The sequence below is a fragment of the Bos grunniens genome, chromosome 19 (genome assembly GCF_055505025.1).
Source record: "Bos grunniens cultivar Pamir isolate PY7600 chromosome 19, Bosgru_T2T1.0, whole genome shotgun sequence".
NCBI classification, from domain to species: domain Eukaryota; kingdom Metazoa; phylum Chordata; class Mammalia; order Artiodactyla; family Bovidae; genus Bos; species Bos grunniens.
Genome location: NC_141183.1, coordinates 19,036,950 through 19,058,171, shown reverse-complemented (window position 1 = coordinate 19,058,171; position 21,222 = coordinate 19,036,950). Strand labels below are relative to the sequence as shown.

The following is a 21,222-nucleotide window of genomic DNA, read 5'->3' as shown; positions in this document are numbered from 1 at the left end:
GCAGTTTACCTGAATTTCTGGCCAGATAATTACTTCCTTCCTTCCATCCTTCCTTCCTTTCTTATTGAGATATAACAGTAAAATGCATAAATTGCATTTTAATTTTAAGTGGAGATTAATGAATTTTTACATTTGTCTACACTTATGTAAACACAACTTAAATCAAGATGTAGGACATTTTCCTCCTGCCATGTTCCAGTGAGTCCTGGTCTAGAGATAACCACTATTCTGACTTCTATCCAGAATGTCTAGAAATGGGATCATATAATATGCTGTCTTTTGTATCTAATGTCTATGAGATCCATCCTTATGGGGGGCTCCTGACCACATTCTGAACCACTCCAGCTTTTAAACCCACTTGCCTTTCTTCTCTTCCACTTCCCTCCTTTTCTTTCTTCCTCCCTTCCTTTTCCACTTCTACCAATGTGTAGTATTATAAGTACCTTTGGCACAGGTGGTCAGGAAACAACAGTGAGCAAGGCAGACTTGGTTCCTGCCCTATTGGAAGCACGTGCCTTAGTAGGAAGGACAGGGTGAAGCACCAGATCATTACAGTACAGTACAGCATGATGAGCACAGAGCTTGTCAAGTCCAGGGCACCATGTATATTCATAGAATAGGCGTCCAACCCCAACTTTAGGGACCACGGAAGACTTCCTTGGTCTTCCGTGACGGAGGAAACCTCTAATGAGGCCTGAAGGATGATTAGAGTGTTGTGAGCAGTCACCTGTGTAAAAGCTACAAAGCAAGAGAAAAACTGGTGCTTTCAAGGAACTACAGGAAGTTCAAAGTACTAGTTTTGCTTGGCTGGAGCACAGAGTGCAAAGTGGGTGATAAGGCTGCGAGCCAGGTGGGGCAGATCATGAGGGGCTTTCTAAGCTCCATTAAGAAGTCCAAATTTTATCTGGGAGCCCTGGGCCATCACTGAGGGTCTTTCATTAGAATAGTGAATGAGGGCTTGGTTTATTTGATCTATTATTAAATTTGATTTTGATTGTGAATCATTTTTTAAAAGGTATTTTAGTTTTTAGTTTTAGGGTAGGTATACACATGGTAAAAAGGCCACATCGTGTATAGAAATGCAACAGATTTCTGTATATTAATTTTGTATCTGCTGCTTTACTCAATTCATTGATGTGTAATTTTTTGGTGACATCTTTAGGATGTTCTCTGTATAGTATCATGTAACTACAAACAGTGAGTTTTACTTCTTCCTTTTCAGTTTGGATTCATTTTATTTATTTTTCTTATCTGATTGCTGTGGCTAGGATTTCCAATACTACGTTAAATAAAAGTGGTAAGAGTAGGCATCTTGGTCTTAATCCTGCTTTTAGAGAAAATGCCAAAAGGGCATATGATGAAGCACGGGTCTCCCTAGCTCTCCTGTCCCAGACTTGCCCTGCTCCCCATAGATGTGGCTTTCAGAATGATTGTTCTGGCTGCAGTGTGCTAAGCAACACAGCAAGAGTGAAAACAGGAGATTTTTTAGGAAGCTATTGAGCATTCCAGGTAAGAGAGGATGATAGCAACCATGGGAATGATTAGAGACTCTGAGGAAGCAAAAACAACAGAACGTAGGCATTGATTAGACATGGGGTATGAAAGAGGGAAGGGTTAAAGATGACATGTCAGGGAGGAGGAGAATGCCCTTCAGTGAGTCAAGGGGGAACCAAAGGGGGTACAGTTAAGGGAATGTGGCAGATAGTCTGCAAAATGGCCACCAGAAATGCCTTTCCTGTACTTTCATCTGTGTTTCTTTCTCCTGAATCTGTGTGGCCTTGTGACTTTCTTTGACCAACAGGATGTAGCAAAACTGATGCCCTGACAGTTCAGGTCTAAGTCTTAAAAAGGCTTGGCACAGCTTCCTCTTTTGCTTTCTTGGAAGCCGGTCACCACGTCAAGAAGTCCAAATACCCTGTAGAACAGAGAGAGGTTACATAGAAAGAGAGGGAGAGAGACACCCTTTGGAGGATGAGAAACAATGAAAAGAAAGAGGGAGGTCCAGCCTGCCTGCATGTCTTCCAGCCACAGCAAGCCCAGGCTGCAGTCAATACCGCGTGGAGCCGAGATGAGCTGTCCACACCAAATCCTGCCCAAATTGCAGAGTTGTGGGCAAATAAAAGATTGCTCTTGTTTTAAGCCAGTCAGTTTTGGGGTGTATTGCTACTCAATAGACAGTTGAAAGAGGTAGAAAGGGGTGGGAGAGAGAGAGAATATGAGCTCTTACCTGTTCTTCTTGCTGTTGTTGTTCAGTTGCTAAGCCATGTCTAAATCTTTGCAACCCCTGGACTGCAACATGCCAAACTATCTCCCAGAGTTTGCTTAGATTCATATTCATTGAATTGGTGATCCCATTCAACTATCTCATCCTTTGCAGTCCCCTTCTTCTGCCTTCAATCTTTCCAAAGCATCAGAGTCTTTTCCAATAAGTTGGCTCTCTACATCAGGTGGCCAAAGTATTGGAGCTTCAGCTTCAGCACCAGTCCTTCCAAGGAGAATTTAGGGTTGATTTCCTTTAAGATTAACTGGTTTGATCTCCTTGTAGTCTAGGGGACTCTCAGGAGTCTTCTCTAGCACCATAGTTTGAAAGCATCAGTTCTTCAGTGCTCAGCCTTCCTTATGGTCCAGCTTTCACATCTGTACATAACTACTGGACAAACCATAGCTTTGACTATATGGACCTTTGTCACCAAAGTGATGTCACTGCTTTTTAATATGCTGTCTAGTTTGTCATAGCTTTCCTTCCAAGGAAGCAAGCGTCTTCCAAGGAGCTCCTTTTTCCAAGGAGCTCCTTTTTCCAAGGAGCAAGCGTCTTTTAATTTCATGGCTGCAGTCAGTGTCTGCAGTGATTCTGGAGCCCAAGATAACAAAATCTGTCACTGCTTCCACTTTTTCCCCTTCAATTTGCCACGAATTAATGGGACTGGATACCATGATCTTAGTTTTTTGAATGTTGAATTTTAGGTTAGCTTTATTCACTCTCCTCTTTCACCCTCATCAAGAGGCTCTTTAGTTCCTCTTCACTTTCTGCCATTAGAGTGATTTCATCTGTATATCTGAGGTTGTTGATATTTCTCCCAACAGTCTTGATTCCAGTTTGTGATTCATCCAGCCCAGCATTTCACATGATGTACTCTGCATATAAGTTAAATAAGCAGGGTGACAATATACAGCCTTGTCATACTCCTTTCCTAACTTTGAACCAATTTTGAACCTCTACCTTAGAGTTTCATTACCATAGTCAGCCGCTTCCTTCTTTTCATTGTTAAAATCCCCAATATCTCTGCTAGTTTACCTGCAGCTTCATAGTCTGGAGACTTGATCTAGGAGGTTCAGGTGTCCTGGACTCTTGTTTCTCCCCTGTCCACACCAAGAGCTCTGACATCCATTGTGGATTGATAACTGTTTCCTTAAGTCAACCTAGGATTGGTTCCAACTCCACCTTTGATTTGAGGGAAGGAATTTTTTTTCTGATATCATACCCCTGGGGGAAATGTGATTTCTTTGTATTCTTCATTTTCTAATGCAGGCCTGAATACAAAGTGGCTGTTCTCTCAATCTTGGGAGATTGAGATCTTGGAATCAAACCCAAGTCTCCTGCATTGCAGGCTGATTCTTTACCATCTGAGCCACCAGGGAAGCCTGGAGAGCATCCGAAATGAGGTCCAATTCCTGAGTTTCAGTCCCCAACTTAAACTCTCCAGTTTCTCTTTTAATACCAGGAGGAAGGTCTCATCTCTCTCTCTCCATCTCAGGAAGGAGCTGGAGGTAGAGATGAGTAAGGAAGAGTTAAATGGCTCAGATACTGTCCCCTCTCTGCCTCCAAGAAGACATTTCTTCCTTGTGGCAGGGGCTACAAGGAAGCAGGTGATGTGATGTGGGCAGGTGATTGATGGGGACAAAGACCTGAGAGGTCTGTCTGCATTCCTCAGCAGGGGCTGGGTGAGGAGGGCATATGTGTTTGCTGCATGTCCATGACTGACCGCAGGCTTTCTGTCTCAGTGACCCTCTTCTCTTCTAACACAGGACTGCCACCAAGAACTCAGCCTGCTGGGAGAGTGTCTGCCATTATCTGCCTCCCTGTCTAGTGGATTAGATGTGTTTAGTGGTTCCCGGGGCAGGGACTACCCCCTTCCTCTGAATTGCCCCTCCTGTGGATCCTCCATGAGGTCCCTGTTGATTCTTCTCTGTGGCCTGCCTACAGCCCATTTCTCCAAGCCTCATGGAGATGGAGCTTCTTCCTGTGCCCCTAAACTCAGCTCTAGTCACCATGGAATCTAAGCAGGGACTCAGAAGAGAATAGTCCAACCTTCTCATATTCAAGATAAGGAAACAAAGTCCCAGCTCAGGGAAGTCACTTGTCCAAAATTTCCAGCTGGTTCATGGAAGAGCTGAGGCCAGAAGCCAAATTTCTAAACTCCCAAGCTGGTGCTCTTGGCCTCCAGCTCTGCCGTCTCTGAGTTCCCTTTTCTTTTTAAAACATGTGCAATTGAGGGTCTCATGACACCGAGCTGTTTTTTTAAAAAATACATGTATAATTATTTACTTGACTGCACCAGGTCTTAGTTGTGGCGTGTGGGATCGTCGTTGCTAGCATGTGAATGCTTAGTTGCAGCATGTGGGATCTAGTTCCTTGACCAAGGATGGAACCTAGGCCCCCTGCATTGGGGATGTGAAGTCTTAGCCATTAAGTCTCTCCCCTTTCTCTTTACGGTTCTCTCTTCTCTGCTTCTCTCCAGCCCATGGCCCAGGGTAAGAGCACTTCCCCCAGGGGAGGGTTGGCCAGCAGGCAGTCTTTCCTAATCAGTGAGGAACTCACAAAGCCCACTTCTGCACACCGAGATGTGGACGTGCACAGGCACACGCACTCCTCCACCTGCAAACACCGTCAAGTGGTGCCACTTAACACAGCTGTTCACGCACTGTGCACACCCAGAAAGGCATACATCTGTCTCCACGGGGGTCGCCTGTGCTCTCCGCAGTCACCCCTCCATGCACACAAACCCTAGCACAAACACAAGTCACAAGGCTCCTCACCTGGCCTCAGCCCTCGGTGTCCCCCAAACTGGCCTAACTGGTGGCGCCTGAGCCAGGACAGCTGAATGACCAGCCGGGGCCCCGGAACCAGGGGTGGGATCAAGAAGAGAGACAGGTGCACGGCGATCATCAGTACAGGCACAGCTTTGTCCACCCAGGACTCCTGCCACTGGGTCCCTGAATGTTCCTCCCTGAGCGGGCAATGAGAGAGTAAGCCCCCACTTTCCTCCTTCTTCCTGCTGCTTTTGCCACCGCCTCCCACTTCTTGATAAGAATCTGAGTGAAGCGCCTGCCAGGACACGGCTGGATCTCTTAAAACACAAGGGGAAATGTTTATGTTTCCTCTCCACCCTGCCAGGTCACCTCCTCCAGGGTACTGCCAGCCAAGGGCACTGCCTGGTGAGACGAATCAGGTAAGACAGAGTTGGGGCCCCTGGAACCCAGGACTCAGAATGTGAGCGCTGTTGTGGGGTTGGGGGTGGGGGGCGGTGGGCAGCAGAGCGGGAGGGGTAAGGGGCAGGTAGGGCAGGAACTCCTGAGGTGTCCCTTCAGAGTTTGTTCACCTCTTTCCTTCTCTCCGCCTTAACACTCCTCTCCTCAACCCCCGCCCCCACCCCTGCCGGCCCGCGCCACCCCAGCCATTCCAATGCCCCCCACCTCTGGAAAAGCCGAATTGGGATTCGATCCCCAGCCAGTTGCTGGAGTTCCGGAGCAGCTGTCCCAGACTTGGGGGGGAGGGGGCCAGGAATGCTGGGGCTGAGGCCTGGTCGGCCCCAGACAGAGCCGGCTCTGAATTCTGGGAATGTTTGTGCAGCTGGAGCCCATTAGGGGAGGGAGCTGGGCCGCTTATTAATCCCAGCCTTGTTCCCCGGGAGGGGCCAGGGCCCCCGCACACGAGTGGAGGGGTAAGAGGCTCTGCTACAAGAAGGGGTGGGGGGTGGGCCTAGGCCAGCCCCCAGGCCTCAGCCCCCTGCTCCAGTTGAGTCTCAGACAGGAGCTTGGACATTTGGACCTCCCTTGCGAGTGTCCATATGCCTGTGTGGATGAGTGTGGGCACTTAGAGGGGGACCCTTGGGGGCCATGGTGAGGTTTGACAGAAGTGCTCCTACCTGGGGAGGTGGGAGGCACCCAGGGGTCCTGGGATGGGGTGCTCTGTCCTCCTCAGGGATCCTCACACAGCCCTGCAGGAACTCCTGCTGGCTGGCACCCTGGCAATGAGAGAGGAGGAGTAGGAGTGGATGAATTGCTGTTGCCCCAACTGCTTGAATGTGTGCACAGAGCAGGCTGAGGTGAGAGTGTGGAGGCCGCCGCATGGGTCACAACCTGCCACAACTCCAGGGCATGCCATCTACCACGGAGACAGATGTCCGGAGGGAGGGGCTTGGCCCTGTGTGACCTGCTCGGCCACGTGTGGTGCCCAGCGTGTAGGGATCCTGGGCCCTGGTTTTGATTATCTAGCACTGCTATAGGATACAGTACCCCAAAGACCTGGCACAGTGTTCCATCTCCACTGCTTAGCTGTGAGGCCTTGGATGCATTTCTTACCTCTCTCAGCCTTCCTTTCTTTACGCTCAAGTTGGGATAGGGTCTGTCCTAAAAACCTTGTTATTATTGTTGCTTAGTCACTAAGTCATGTCTGACTCTGCGACGGCATGGACTGTGGCCTGCCAGGCTCCTCTAACCACGGGATTTCCCAGGCAAGAATACTGGAGTGGGTTGCCGTCTCCTTCTCCAGGGGGTCTTCCCCACCCAGGAATCGAACACAAGTCTCCTGTATTGGGAGGTGGATTCTTTACCACTGAGCCACCAGGGAAGCCCTCAAGCACCTTGTAGGGTTATCTATATAGGTCATGTTCCTTTACTTGTCTGTGTATCCATCCATACATCCCACAGACTTGATGACTACTATATGTCACGTGCTCTGCTGGTTACCAGGGCCACAAAAATGAATAAGGACCCTGACCATTAGGAGCTCATCCTTGGGGCTTCTCAGTGGCTCAGTGGTAAAGAATTTGCCTGCCAATGCAGGAGGCACAGGTTCAATCCTTGATCTGGGAAGATTGCACACGCTATGGGGTAAGCCTGTGCGCCACTCCACAACTACTTATGCTGTGCTTTAGAGCCCGGGAGCTGCAACTACTGAGCCCTCGTGCCGTAACTACTAAAGCCCGAGAGCCCTAGAGTCTATGCTCTGCAATAAGAGAAGTCACCTCAATGAGAAGCCCGAGCACACTGCTACTAGAGAATAGTCCCCGCTCCCCACAACTAGAGAAAAGTCTTTACAGCACTGAAGACCCAGCACGACCAATAAATAAATAAGTATTTTTAAAAAAATAGAAATGAAAGGATTTTAAAAAGCTCATCCTTAATAATATGGAGTGGGGTGGGGTTAGTCGCACACACACACACACACACACACACACAGTGTGAATGTGGACAGTGCTCTAACTCTGTGCAGAAGGGAGTGGAGGAGGAAGCACTGCTAGCCAGCCTGTCACCTGTGTGTTCTCAGGATGACATCTGTGGGGGTGCCCGGTACACTGTGAGGCCCAGCACAGTGTGGGAAGAGACTATGGGAGGATCCTCTGCCAGAGGACCGAGGTATCCTGTGTTGACTGCTGTCACTCAGATCCTGCCACATCGCTGGCTGGGGGCTTGGAGTCATTAGATGCGCAGGATGATAATACCAGAAAGATTCCGGAACTCTACTCGAACTTTGGTAGGTTGGGAGCCGTGACAAAAATTTCAGCACCCTCTTTAGCGAGCAGAGAGGAAGTTTCCGTGATGGATTTCTTAGAGGGTGGGTTAGCTTTGATGTCTTCGCCAAACCATCATTGCAACTTGTCATGAGAGATGGTGGGGAGGGGCTGGGACAGATGAGTGAGGGAAGGTCACTGGGGGACGGGGGCCTGGGGAGCTTTGGGGAAGGGTCATCCCCAAAAGGGATGCCTTAGCCATTCCCGGGCCTTGGCCAAGGGAGGAAGGTAGGCCTCTCCTCTCCCTCTTCTTCCCCATAGGACTTGCTCAGTTCACAGGGTCTGCAGCTTAGAGAGGGAGCTGCGGCTGTTGCTAAGTCGCTTCGGTCGTGTCCGACTCTGTGCGACCCCATAGACGGAAGCCCACCAGGCTCCCCTGTCCCTGGGATTCTCCAGGTAAGAACACTGGAGTGGGCTGCCATTTCCTTCTCCAATGCATGAAAGTGAAAAGTGAAAGTGAAGTCGCTCAGTCGTGTCCGACTCTGTTCGACCCCATAGACGGAAGCCCACCAGGCTCCTCTGTCCGTGGGATTTTCCAGGCAAGAGTACTGGAGTGGGGTGCCATTGCCTTCTCCGTAGGGAGGGAGAGCTCCCTTCAAAACAGAGAATTTCTCTGGAGGGCCGGTGGGACAGGAACCACCTAACATCAAGGCTGGTTTATGAGAGTGACAAAAATTTGGAATCTGGGGATGGGCAAGGAGTGGAAACAGCTGTCAAAATTCCTGAGTCCCAAAGCCATGGCCCAGTGACTCCAAATGCCACTAGCCATTCTGGGCAGAGATAGTCTCCAAACTGAGTGCTCCTTGTTCAAGGGCCTCTGTGCTCTTAGGTCCCAGACCACATAGCTAAGGGACTAATAGCAGGCTGTGTCTGCTGAAGAGAATCATGAAGGTGAAAGGAGGCCCACAAAATTCTGGAGAATCATTTCCTGCTTTCAGGAAACCCCAGTCTAATAGGGGAGATGGCCCCTCCCCTTGGGGAACTTCTATTCTCGTGAAAGGGAGACATCATTTGTCCCCTAGGAACGCCTAGACCCATGGTAGAGACAGATCGTCTGTCCTTGGGAAGCCCCCAGTCTGATGGTGGAGGCAGTTTTTATATATATATTGCCTGGAAAATTCCATAGACAGAGGAGCAAGGCAGGCTACAGTCCATGGGGTTGCAGCATCGGACACGACTGAGCACACACATACACACACACACACACACACTCCTCAGACACAAAAAGTTATAAACATGGAGTGAATAGGAGATGACCTAATGAACTTTGCATCATTCGTGGGCAGTTAGGAGTAGTAGAATGAGTGATGGGGGAGACGAAATGTGCCATTAATTCAAGGAAGACCCCGTGGAATGAAGTTCCCTTGGGTTGCTTAGGGGATGGCACTTTTCGATGCACGGATGCCGGGACTCTCTCTGCTTCTTGGAGAAGGTTGTAAATTGTCCAGACTAAACCGGTTGATCCCTGAGATCCCTTCCAGCTCTAACAGCCTAGGCTTCCTGACCCCAGCCCTCTCACCCCAGCTTCCTCTCCCTCAGAGCCTCCCCCGCCCCTGCCCTTCCTCCCCGCCTTCCATTTGGTCTCTCCTGAGGCAGGTGGCCCAGCCAGCTGCTTGGCCTGTGTGGAGATGCGGTCCCACCCACAGTGTGGGGTGGCGTTCAGTGGGGGTGGGCTGTGACCTGAGGGGCTGACAGCTGGGTCTAGGGCTCAGGCTGGAGGCACAGCAGGCGAGGACGTGGCTCCTGACAGTTTTCCCCAATACCCTCAAGAAGGGGAGGTCTGTGGGGAAGGAGAGGAGGGTTTTGGGAGATGTCATGGGTCCAGGCTGTGGTAGGTCCGGGAGCATCATCGGGGGAAGAACAGGTTGAACTCCACTTCCCCGGAGCTGGGGGAGGGTTCTGAGAGTTGGGCCAGGCTGGGCGTTCTGCAGCTGCTGGGTGTGCTTGCTGTGAGGGAGCTGGGGTGTGGGGGTGCGGTGCGGATTGGAAAGGACAGCTGGGTCTGCCAGGAAGCCCTGCCTGACAGCCCTCCTGAGACACTTCCCCTCCCCCACCCCACCCCCCTCTTGATACACTTCCCCTCCCCCACCCCACCCCAACATGGACTGGGATGGGGCCCCCACCCAGAACAAGAGGCCAGACAGGGGCTGGGGAGAGATTGGGGGTAGGGTTGGGCCTAAAACAGCCATCCTATTTCCATCTCTGTGCCTTTCCTTCAGAAAGGCTTCCATGAAAAGAGTACCCAGCCGTAGGTGATGGCTGGATGGCTGACTGGATGGTCAAATGAGGATTCAACTCCTCACTTCCTGCCTCTCTACACCGCTGGTTCCTAAACTTTAGCCTGAGTATCACCTGGTGGGCCTGTTAAAATACAAGGCCATAGTGGTCATTCCCTGGTGAACCAGTGGCTGAAACTACATGCTCTCAATTCAAGGGGCCTGGGGTTCAATCCCTGGTCAGGGATCTAGATCTGGCGTGCCACAACTAAGAGTTTGAATGCCACAACTAAGACCTGGGGCAGCCAAATAAATGAATATTAAAAACAAAACAAAACATGATGCTGTAGAGGCCACCTCACTTCAAGATTTTGATTCATGAGGTCAGGAGGTCAAGGGTGGGGGCTGGGAATTTCCAACAAGCCCCTGGGCCCTGCTTTGAGTAGCACTCTGTTGCTTCTTCTCCCACCCGCCACTCCTGCCCCCCAGCTGTCTCATCCCTTTCCCAGCCCTGCCGGCTGGCCCTGCCCACTCCCTGCACAAGCCATCCCAGCTGTTAGGGGCTAAGCACATGGCTGGGTGGCAGAGGGCCAGAGTCAGATCTTGCAGGAGGAGAGTGTACAGAGCTGAGCTCAGCCTGGCCTTTTCCTTCTGACCCAGACCCTAGCAACACACAGAGGGGATTCTGTATCCCCTCCTTTCTGCTCTTCCCCAGCACAGTGACCCTCCACCTGTGGGGGCCCTGGACCAAACATCACCTCTAGATTGCACAGTTTCCACTGTCTCCCAGATCCACGTACTCAGTTCAGTTCAGTTGCTCAGTCGTGTCCGGCTCTCTGCGACCCCATGGACTGCAGCACTCCAGGCCTCCCTGTCCATCACCAACTCCCAGAGTTTACTCAAACTCATGTCCACTGAGTCGGTGATGCCATCCAACCATCTCATCCTCTGTCATCCCCTTCTCTTCCTGCCTTCAATCTTTCCCAGCATCAAGGTCTTTTCAAATGAGTCAGTTCTTTGCATCAGGTGGCCAAAGTATTGGAGTTTCAGCTTCAGCATCAGCCCTTCCAATGAGTATTCAGGACTGATTTCCTTTAGGACGGACTGGTTGGATCTCTTTGCAGTCCAATGCATGCTCAAGAGTCTTCTCCAACACCACAGTTCAAAAGCATCAATTCTTTGGCGCTCAGCTTTCTTTATGGTCCAACTCTCACATCCATACATGACTACTGGAAAAACCATAGCTTTGACTAGACGGACCTTTGTTGGCAAATTCATGCACTATTGTTCTTCAAATATGTGTGGTTGCTGTCGTGGTGAAAAAACATAAAATCATTTAAGAGTCTTAATGAATTTTTGTTTTCTTAAATTTTAAAAAAGTATTCATATTTATAAACCATATTGGCATTTTGTCAAGATGAATGATTCTTAACACAGCCTAGGAGAGCATGTGTGGCTTGCTCCAGCCTCATCTAAGTTCCCTCTCTCTCCTCACCACTCAAGAGTTTCTTCAATTATAGGAAAGGACCTCCTTCCCTCTGGCCCCAGGGCCTTTGCTTACTCTGTTCCCTTTGCCTACAACAATACAATAATGTCTTGCGTCATACCCACTCCCTCTGCTCCTTGGTCTGGTTAACTCTTACTTTTCCCTCAAACCTAGACTAATCACTTTCTTAGTGAATCTTTCCCATCACCGACCAAGCTAATTCCCCCATCAGAGGCTTTCACCATATGTATGTATATTCCTTTGTCTGAAGCCCTCAACGATGTTTTTCTTTTTTTGCCATGTGGCTTGTAGGATCTCAGTTCTCCTACCAGGAACTGGACCTAGGCCACGGCAGTGAAAACACCAAGGGCAAATGACTGGACCACCAGGGAACTCCCTTGTTTTAATTTTACATTATGTGTGTGATTTTGATTAATTTCTAACTCACCTATCAGTCTGAAATTTTCATGAGGCAGAGCCTGTTTATTGTAGTCCTAGAGCCAACCATGGTACCTGGCTTGAACCAGGTGTTTAATAAGCATCTGATAAGTGATGTAGTGAGTTATCAACAGATAAAAAGCCCCTCCACGGCTGGAGGCATGGACTTCCCTGGTGGCTCAGATGGTAAAGCGTCTGTCTACAATTAGGGAGACCTGGGTTCTATCCCTGGATCGGGAAAATCCACTGGAGAAGGAAATGGCAATCCACTCCAGTACTACTGCCTGGAAAATCCCATGGACAGAGGAGCCTGGTAGGCTACAGTCCATGGGGTCGCAAAGAGTCGGACACGACTGAGCAACTTCACTTCACTATTGCTGGAGGCACCAGCCAGGGGCTTCTTAAAAACAACTGGCACACCGGTACTGCTGCTTATCAGGATTTTCTGACCACCTGTTCTCATAGGTGGACCCTGGTCCTGACTCCTGCAGTGGAGGTGAGAGAATAGCAGAGGTGATTGGCCGGCAGCCAGAGTAGTAGGAGTTGGAAGAAAAGAGGAAATTGGAGGGAGAAGGGCAGAGAGGGGAGAGGAGAGAGATGGAAAGGAGAAAAAAGATCTGAAGAAAAGCAAGAGGACAAAGCCCTCTTAGGACAAAGTGAAAGGAACAGAATTTCCAGAGATCAGGATGGGGTCATGAGGTGGGGTCAAAGGAGTGTCGTTTGACTGCCGGGCTCTGTGACCTCCTCCACCCTGTTCAGTCACCCTCTCTCTTTCCTCATCCCCTGCTCCCTCCCCCTTTGCCCCAGGAGCTGGGCTAGTTTATTTTGCTTGGGAAGGCTTCCTGAAAGGGGAGCCTAGTTTTCCTGACACATGAAAAGTGTCTCAGACTGCCATCTGACCCTTCCTGCAGAGTTTCAGCTCCGGGGAGTTTGTCTGACATGCAGTCACACACGTGGACACACACATATATACTGGCACACGGTAAGCACAGGCACCCAGGGACCCCAGGGTAAGTCTGGAAGTTGTGTGACCACAAATGTGTATGCGCACAGGCACCCTCTCGCATATAAGTAGGAAGTAATGTACATAAACCCAAAGCATATCCCCTGCATGGGTGCCTGATATCTGTGTGTGCATGCTCAGCTTGTAACCTCACTCGTGCATGTGTGCGTGCATCCTCAGTCATTTCAGTCATGTCTGACTCTTCACGACCCCATGGACTGTAGCCCACCAGGCTCCTCTGTCCATGGGATTCTCCAGGCAAGAAAAGGAGTGGGTTGCCATGCCCTCCTCCAGGGGATCTTCCTGACCCAGGGATCAAACCTGTGTTTGCTGCAACTCCTGTATTGCACGCAGATTCTTTACTACTGAGCCACCAGGGAAATGTTAGCCCAGATACCCAGTGTGCCATTTCCACTCTTTGCTGTACTATTGCTGGTGAGAAGAATTAGAGTGATGGACACATGTGGTGTGGCTGGCGGCATGAGTGGCTGGTGTGGCCCGGGGCCAGCTGCTGCCTCTCCCTGAGTCACAGGAGGAGCTGGCCCAAGAGACCACCCACTGTGCTGGCATGGGTCCTTCCTCTGCCTGTGGGTGGGAGGGGGGATGTTTGTGTCCTCAGAGTTCCCTGACTTCAGGCTCTTTTGGTGTCCTTACACCATCTGTACTTCCATAGAAGGTCCCTGGGGATTGGAAGGGAGTTCTCTCTTCAGTGTGTGTGTGTGTGTGTGTGCACACACACACATACACACACTTACTGCTGCCTCTCCCTAGCCTCATTCTCCCCTCCTTCTCTGGGCACCTAGCCCCAGGGCTCCTGGCATCTTAGAAGAGCCTTTTCCGGGAGTGGAAAGCTGAGGGATTGCTCTGCCCTCTACCAGATATAGGACGTTGCAAAAATAACCTCAGCATCTACTACATCCCACTTGCCAGCTATTAATATTTCATGCATCATATCTCATTTAATACTTCCAAAAGCCCATGAAGAGTCTTATCTTCTTCCTATAGGGATGGGAAACTGAGGTTTCGGGGGATAAAAGTCTTGACCCCTTCATTACAGCTCAGGAGGCCAAGAGCAGGGATTGTTCCCAGGTCTGTCTGCCACCCAAATCCCTGGTCTTGAACCCTGGGCCATACTGCCTCCAACTTTGCTTGCCTCACCCTGTCTTTGGCTGAGAAATACCTACTTCAAAGGCTTTTCAGGAAGGAACTGAGATGACTTCTGTAAAATGGGCTAGCACACTGCCTGGCACTTGAAAACTCAGTTTTCTTTCTCCTTTGGGTTCCTATTTGGAGGAAAGGGGGACATGAAACACTCCCCTGACCTGTGGGAGGGGACTTTGGCAGCAAGGTGTGAGGTGGACAGAGTAAGTAAAGAGGTACGTTAGAAGCAAAGTCCTCCCACCCACCTCTCTGAGCTCTGGAACCTGGCTGTCGTGGGAAGCTAAAGAAACCAGGTTTTTGTTTTTGTTTTATTGACTGCACCCTGCTGAATGTGGGATCTTGGTTCCCTGACTAGGGATCGAACCTGCAGCCTTTGGATTGGAAGTGCAGAGTCTTAACCACTGGTCCACCAGGAAGGTCCCCAAAGAAACCAATGATCACCATCCCAAGGCCCCAGCACTCATCCACACCTACCCAGCCTCCATGGGGTGGGGGGACACAGCTAGAGAGGGCAGGGAACCTCCCCACCCACAGCCAGTCCACCTTCTCTCTGACACCCCCAGGAAAAGGAGGCATTCCCAGATTCTCAGACAGAAGGAGGAAGGGGAGGGGCTGTGGGGAGGGGAGGAGGGGCTGCCACACACTGAAGCCTTTGTGGGATTCCCAAGCTTCGAGGTGGAAACACTTCATATATCAAGTGTGTTTGTCCCTCCCTGGGGAAGGTGGAAGCAAGAGGGAGGGAGGAGGGGGTGGAGGCCCGGAATCGCCTAGGGCTTAGGGCCTGAAATAGGAAACACCAGTGTGTAACTCGAGTCGGTGGGGAGGGGTCCGCTCAGAACCTTTCTGGAGGAAGGGACCTGTTCTTGGCTCCTGGGATTCCCATTGGAGGCTTTCCCTCCCTTTCTCCAGGCCTCTACTCTTAATGAGCAGAAACTCACACACCCATCACTCCGTCCGGAACCTGTGCCCGTCCTGCCAGGCTCTGTAGCTCCCTTCCCTGAATCCCATCCCTGGCCTGCCCGTTGGTCCTCCCAGAACTAGCTCCACCTCCCTTCCCCATCTCCCACTACTCTAAGCCGGGATCCCCTCCCCCTTCCTCTCTTCCACACCCTGCTCTGCTTGAGCCTCTGAGACCCCTGTCCATCTCACCTGGATCTCCCTCACCCGCTCTTCAAACACAGCCTGACCTCCTTCTGCCCTCAACCGGTCCAGGACCCTGACTCAGTCTCCTCTCTAACTCTCGACACGTTCCCTGCCTTTGTGCCCTGACTCATGGCCCTGACCCACAGGTGATGATGACAAGGGTACTGGGCCTGCACTGAGAGCCTCTGTCCCAGGAACCTTGTGATGAGTCTGACTGTGATGACTGTGGAAGTCAGTGCTATTCATCTGCTTATTCAAGAAGTATTTATTGAGCACCTGCTACATGCCAGATCATCTGCTAGATGCTGCATGCCCTTCAAGGAGCTCACAGTTAGTATGCGTCACTCTTCAGCTCTGGACAAGAGGGTCCTTTGTTCTGGGAGCCTCCAGGTGCTTTACACTCCACAGAGCAGAGTCCATGAGATGCACATACCCAGAGTCTACACGGCCCCCTCTACCCTCTCTTCTAGACCATTCTCTGGGTTCCTAGCCAAACACAGTGTGGAACCATATTGAAATCTGAGTCAAAAAGAAATCAGCAATACTGAACCCATCTTTACTAAAATTTTTGATATTTTGTTTATTATGGGTCGTTTATATTTTTAAAAAATATTGCTGTAAAATATTTTAAAAATGCATCCTCAGGGGCTTCCTTTTATAATTTTACTTCTTAATTTTTGGCTGTGCTGGGTCTTCACTGCTGCACATGGGCTTTCCCTAGTTGCGGTGAGTGGGGGCTACTCTCCTTGAGGTGAACAGGGCTTCTAATTGTGGTGGTTTCTCTTCTTGCGGAGCACAGGCTCTGGGCGCACGGGGTTCAGTGGTTGCAGCACACAGGCTCAGTAGTACTGGTGCACAGGCTTAGTTGCTCCGCAGCACGTGGAATCTTCCCAGATCGGGTATTGAACCTGTGTTCCCTGCATTGGCAGGTGGATTCTTATCCACTGCACCAGCAAGGGAGTCCATATTAAAATATTATTTATAAGTATTAATGAGTTTTATGGCATCCCTTAAATTTTGTACCTGAGCTGAGGGCCTCGCTGATCCTCAGAATTTCCTATCTAAGTGACCCCAGACTGTTTCCAAAGCCTGTGGACCTCTTTCTCCATCCATCCTACCCACTGAGGACAGGCCAAGTGCAAGTGCCCATACGCTCAGGGCTGACAGTGGTCAAGGGCAGGCTGGCTTTGGGAGTGGACAGGGTTTGCACATGGGGACTGGGGAGGTGTCCTCACCTGAGTGGAGCAGAAAGGAACTGCTGGTGGGAAGAGAAAGTGGGTAGATGGGGAGGGGATGGCGCCACCACATTCCAGCCCTAAACTCCAGTAATTTTGAAAGCAGATTTGTCAAAGAGATAGATCTTTTTAAACATTTGATGTATAACTTTTATTTATTTATTAATTTTTATTTAATTAATTTATTTCTTTATTAATTTTATTTAGTTAATTTATAATTATATAATTATAATGATATATACTATCAGTTCATCAAGGCTGTATATTGTCACTCTGTTTATTTAACTTATATGCAGAGTACATCATGAGAAATGCTGGACTGGAAGAAACACAAACTGGAATCAAGATTGCCGGGAGAAATATCAATAACCTCAGATATGCAGATGACACCACCCTTATGGCAGAAAGTGAAGAGGAACTCAAAAGCCTCTTAATGAAAGTGAAAGTGGAGAGTGAAAAAGTTGGCTTAAAGCTCAACATTCAGATAACTAAGATCATGGCATCCGGTCCCACCACTTCATGGGAAATAGATGGGGAAACAGTGGAAACAGTGTCAGACTTTATTTTTCTGGGCTCCAAAATCACTGCAGATGGTGATTACAGCCATGAAATTAAAAGACACTTACTCCTTGGAAGGAAAGTTATGACCAACCTAGATAGCATATTAAAAAGCAGAGACATTACTTTGCCAACAAAGGTCCATCTAGTCAAGGCTGTGGTTTTTCCTGTGGTCATGTATGGATGTGAGAGTTGGACTGTGAAGAAGGCTGAGCGCCGAAGAATTGATGCTTTTGAACTGTGGTGTTGGAGAAGACTCTTGAGCGTCCCTTGGACTGCAAGGAGATCCAACCAGTCCATTCTGAAGGAGATCAGCCCTGGGATTTCTTTGGAAGGAATGATGCTAAAGCTGAAACTCCAGTACTTTGGCCACCTCATGCGAAGAGTTGACTCGTTGGAAAAGACTCTGATGTTGGGAGGGATTGGGGGCAGGAGGAGAAGGGGAGGACAGAGGATGAGATGGCTGGATGGCATCACTGACTCGATGGACGTGAGTCTGGGTGAACTCTGGGAGTTGGTGATGGACAGGGAGGCCTGGCGTGCTGCGATTCATGGGGTCTCAAAGAGTCGGACACGACTGAGCGACTGATCTGATCTGATACTATCGAATGAGGTGGCCAAAATATTGGAGTTTCAACTTCAACATTAGTCCTTCCAATGAACACCCAGGACTGATCTCCTTTAGTATGGAGTGATTGGATCTCCTTGCAGTCCAAGGGACTCTCAAGAGTCTTCTCCAACACCACAGTTCAAAAACATCAATTCTTTGGCGCTTAGCTTTCTTTATAGTCCAACTCTCACAACCATACATGACTACTGGAAAAACCATAGCCTTGACTAGATGGATCTTTGTTGACAAAGCAATGTCTCTGCTTTTTAATATGCTGTCTAGGTTGGTCATAAATTTCCTTCCAAGGAGTATCTTTTAATTTCATGGCTGCAGTCACCATCTGCAGTGATTTTGGAGCCTAAAAAACCAAAGTCAGCCACTGTTTCCACTGTTTCCCCATCTATTTGCCATAAAGTGATGGGACTGGATGCCATGATCTTAGTTTTATGAGTGTTGAGCTACTATAATTATATATATATATAATGTAAATTATAATTATATAATTTAAAATGTGTTAGTTTCAGGTGTACAGCAAAGTGCTTCAGTTACACAACTACATATATCTATTCTTTTTCCAGTTCTTTTATTTCGGTTACATAATATTGAGCAGAGTTCCCTGTGCTTTGCAGTGGGTCCTCATTATAACTTTTAAATATTTAGAAATTTTTTGTTCACGGCTTTTTAAAAAATATTTATTTATTTATTTTTGGCTTGCTGGGTCTTTGTTACTGTTTGGGCTTTTCTCTAGTTGCAGTGAGCAGGGCAATGCTCTAGCTGTGGTGCATGGGCTTCTCGTTTGGGCAGCTTCCCTTGTTGCAGAGCAGGGGCTCTAGGGCACACGGGCTCAGTAGTTGTGGTTCCCGGGCTCAGGAGCAGTGGTGCACCTGCTTAGTTGCTCCGCTGCATGTGGGATCCTCCCGGATCAGGGATCAAACCCGTGTCTCCTGCACTGGCAGGCAGACTCTTTACCACTGAGCCATGAGGGAAGCCCCTGCTCTTGGCTTTTTATTGGTTCTCTTGCCCTAAGCCCCACAGATGTTAAGGGCAGGCCTGCTTACAGGGAGGGCGAGTGGGCAGACAAAAGTTATCAGGATGGAGTAGAACAGCCTGATCTCACTTCTGCTCAATGCCCACCTGTGTACCTTTACTCCTGTCCTTCCCACCACCAACTCCTACCCACCCTTCAAATCCCTCTCCTCCCTCTGCAAAGTCTTCAGCGATTCCTGCTGTCCTTGGTGGCTTCTCCCTCCTCCCAACTGTGTTATTTGCTCCTCATACCACTCCCTGAGTCCTCCTTGCCCATCCTGCCTGATATCAGTCCTGATATCAGTCCCCGAGAAGCTATTTTGTGCTGCCATCTGTTAGTGTACGCGTGTGTGTATGATGTCCTGGGTTATCAGTGTTTTAATGGTGCTGACAATGTACTGTTTTACTGTTTAAGTTCCCTACAGTGTTAAGCTTTGGAAAGAATGAGTTTGGAATCAACCAGAGACCTAGGGTTGATGCTGGCCTTACCCCTTATTAGCTATATGACCTTGAGCAAGTTAACCTTCCTGAGTCTCAGATTTCTCCATATAAAAAACAGGATAATAAAACTTGCTTGGCAGGGTGTTATGAATACAAGAAGTAATCTATATAAAGGGCCTGATAAAGTAAGCAGTCAATAAAACGTTAACCATAATAATTATACTATTACACTTAATATATTATTATATAGTTTACATGTATTATATGCCTGCTATTATATTGTTCATAGGACAATTATAATGATATATTATTAAAGACCTTACATAAACTAGATGACTGAATGGGACGACCAGGAGACGCAAGAAACCTAAGGGAACAGAAATGGAGCTCTTCTAACTTGAGGCTTTTCTGCCTGGGAGAGACTGAGGATGTCATCTGGAACTGGGCTCCTTTGGTAAGGGGATCCTTGGGACCCATGATTCCTCTCTGGGCATCTGGCATAGAAGTGAGGCATCCAGGGCTCAGGATTAATCCTTCCACGTGGCTAACGCCTCTTGACCCCACACTTCATTTAGTTACACAAGCCACACCCTTGGCACAAGCCTGTTCCTGCCCTGTTAGCAGAGGCAGCTGAGTACCAGGCACCACCTCCATCTGCCACGGAGCTGGCCAGTCTTCCCAAGTGAGTCCTCTGCCCCAACATACCCCAGAGAGCCTGCCTAGGAGTAACCGCAGGAACCAAGGGCTGAGGGGAGCAGGAGACGTTGGATTCCAGCTCCCAGGACCACCCACCCTGACCTCCTCCCCTGTGATTATTAAAAACATATTTCCAAGGAATTAGCAACTATGCCAGGGATGTTGATCGCTAACCCTCAGTCCAACCAATGGTTTTAATCACTAACTGCAGCCACATTAACATTACTAACTAATGAGAAGTCTGCAAGGCGGGGTGGGCAGAGAGTGGGGTGGAGAGGGAGACACCTGCTAGATGGCTGAGCCAAGGGGCCACCCTGGAAGAGAGTGGCTCAAAATGGAATTCCGCGCCCCCACCCCAGTCAGAAGACCAGCTCCTTAGGACATTAAAGACACTGGTTTGGGGATGGGGTGCCTATCTCCAGGCATTCTGTATTACCACATCTTGGGGGAACCACGAATTAGGCTCCCTGTGGGAGAGTCCACAGGGCAGGGCGCTCACCTGTGGTCAGCCAAGTTCTTAACTGGGGCCCCTGTAAAGACCTAGCTTTTGGCTCACAAGTGTGTGCAGAATGCAGGAGATTCAGACCCAGAGACTTTGCCGTTGTCCAGCAGCAGCAGCAGCAGCAGCATGATGGGGATCCTAGTCCACTCCTAGTCTTACCTCCACCCCTCCCAGACTGGGATCCCATTTTTAGCATGTGATTGTGATGGTAAAGAATTTGTCCAATGTGGGGGTGAGGGTGTGTGTGGGGGAGGGGTGGGGGTGGGGATGGTGTGTGAGGGTGGGGTGGTGGTGGTGGTGGTGGCTAAAGGTGACCATTGGTGCACTCAAGATAGATCCTTTTGAGACAGCAGAGAGGAAGTTAAGAAGGCAAGAAAGGCATAGCCTGGGTTGATGAAAGGAGAAAAAAACAGAAGTCAATGAGGTGGTGGAGGGAGAGTAGACAGGTTAAGGAGGGTATGGAGATGCCTCTGGCTCTTTGGAGCTCCCTAGGAAGAAGGTATTTGACTCAGAGAGGACTGTCCTTGTAGCTCATGGTTTAAAGTTTTTTTTAATAGAGGTAGTTTTTTTTTTTTTGCTACGAAAACATCTTACTTCTCTCTCTCTTTTTCCTGTGGGATGTGGGATCTTAGGTCCCCAACTGAGGATTGAACCCAAGCCCTCCAAAGTGAGAGCTCAGAACCCTAACCATTGGGCCTGCCAGGGAATGCCCCTGGTTAGAAACTTTTATGTTCAACAACTGCTTACCAAACACCAGCCCTCTTACCATCTGTCCTCTTCTCTTCCTCTCTCTCTCTCTTCTTTGTTCATACTCTAGCGAACAGCTAAGGCCTGGAGTTGGCTTCCTCTTCACTCGGTGCAGATTTTCTTGCAGGGCAAGTCCTCGGAGCTCTACCTCTCTCCCAGCCACCAGC

At 49.3% G+C, this 21,222-nt stretch overlaps 1 long non-coding RNA gene across 1 annotated transcript; it reads left to right on the top strand.

Moving 5' to 3' along the window:
• The first annotated feature begins 12,285 nt into the window (after positions 1-12,285).
• Positions 12,286-20,937, top strand: LOC147351462 (uncharacterized). The gene is made up of 2 exons (XR_015146873.1): positions 12,286-12,915; positions 16,772-20,937. It is a non-coding gene; the product is annotated as an uncharacterized LOC147351462 (long non-coding RNA).
• Positions 20,938-21,222: the final 285 nt, after the last annotated feature.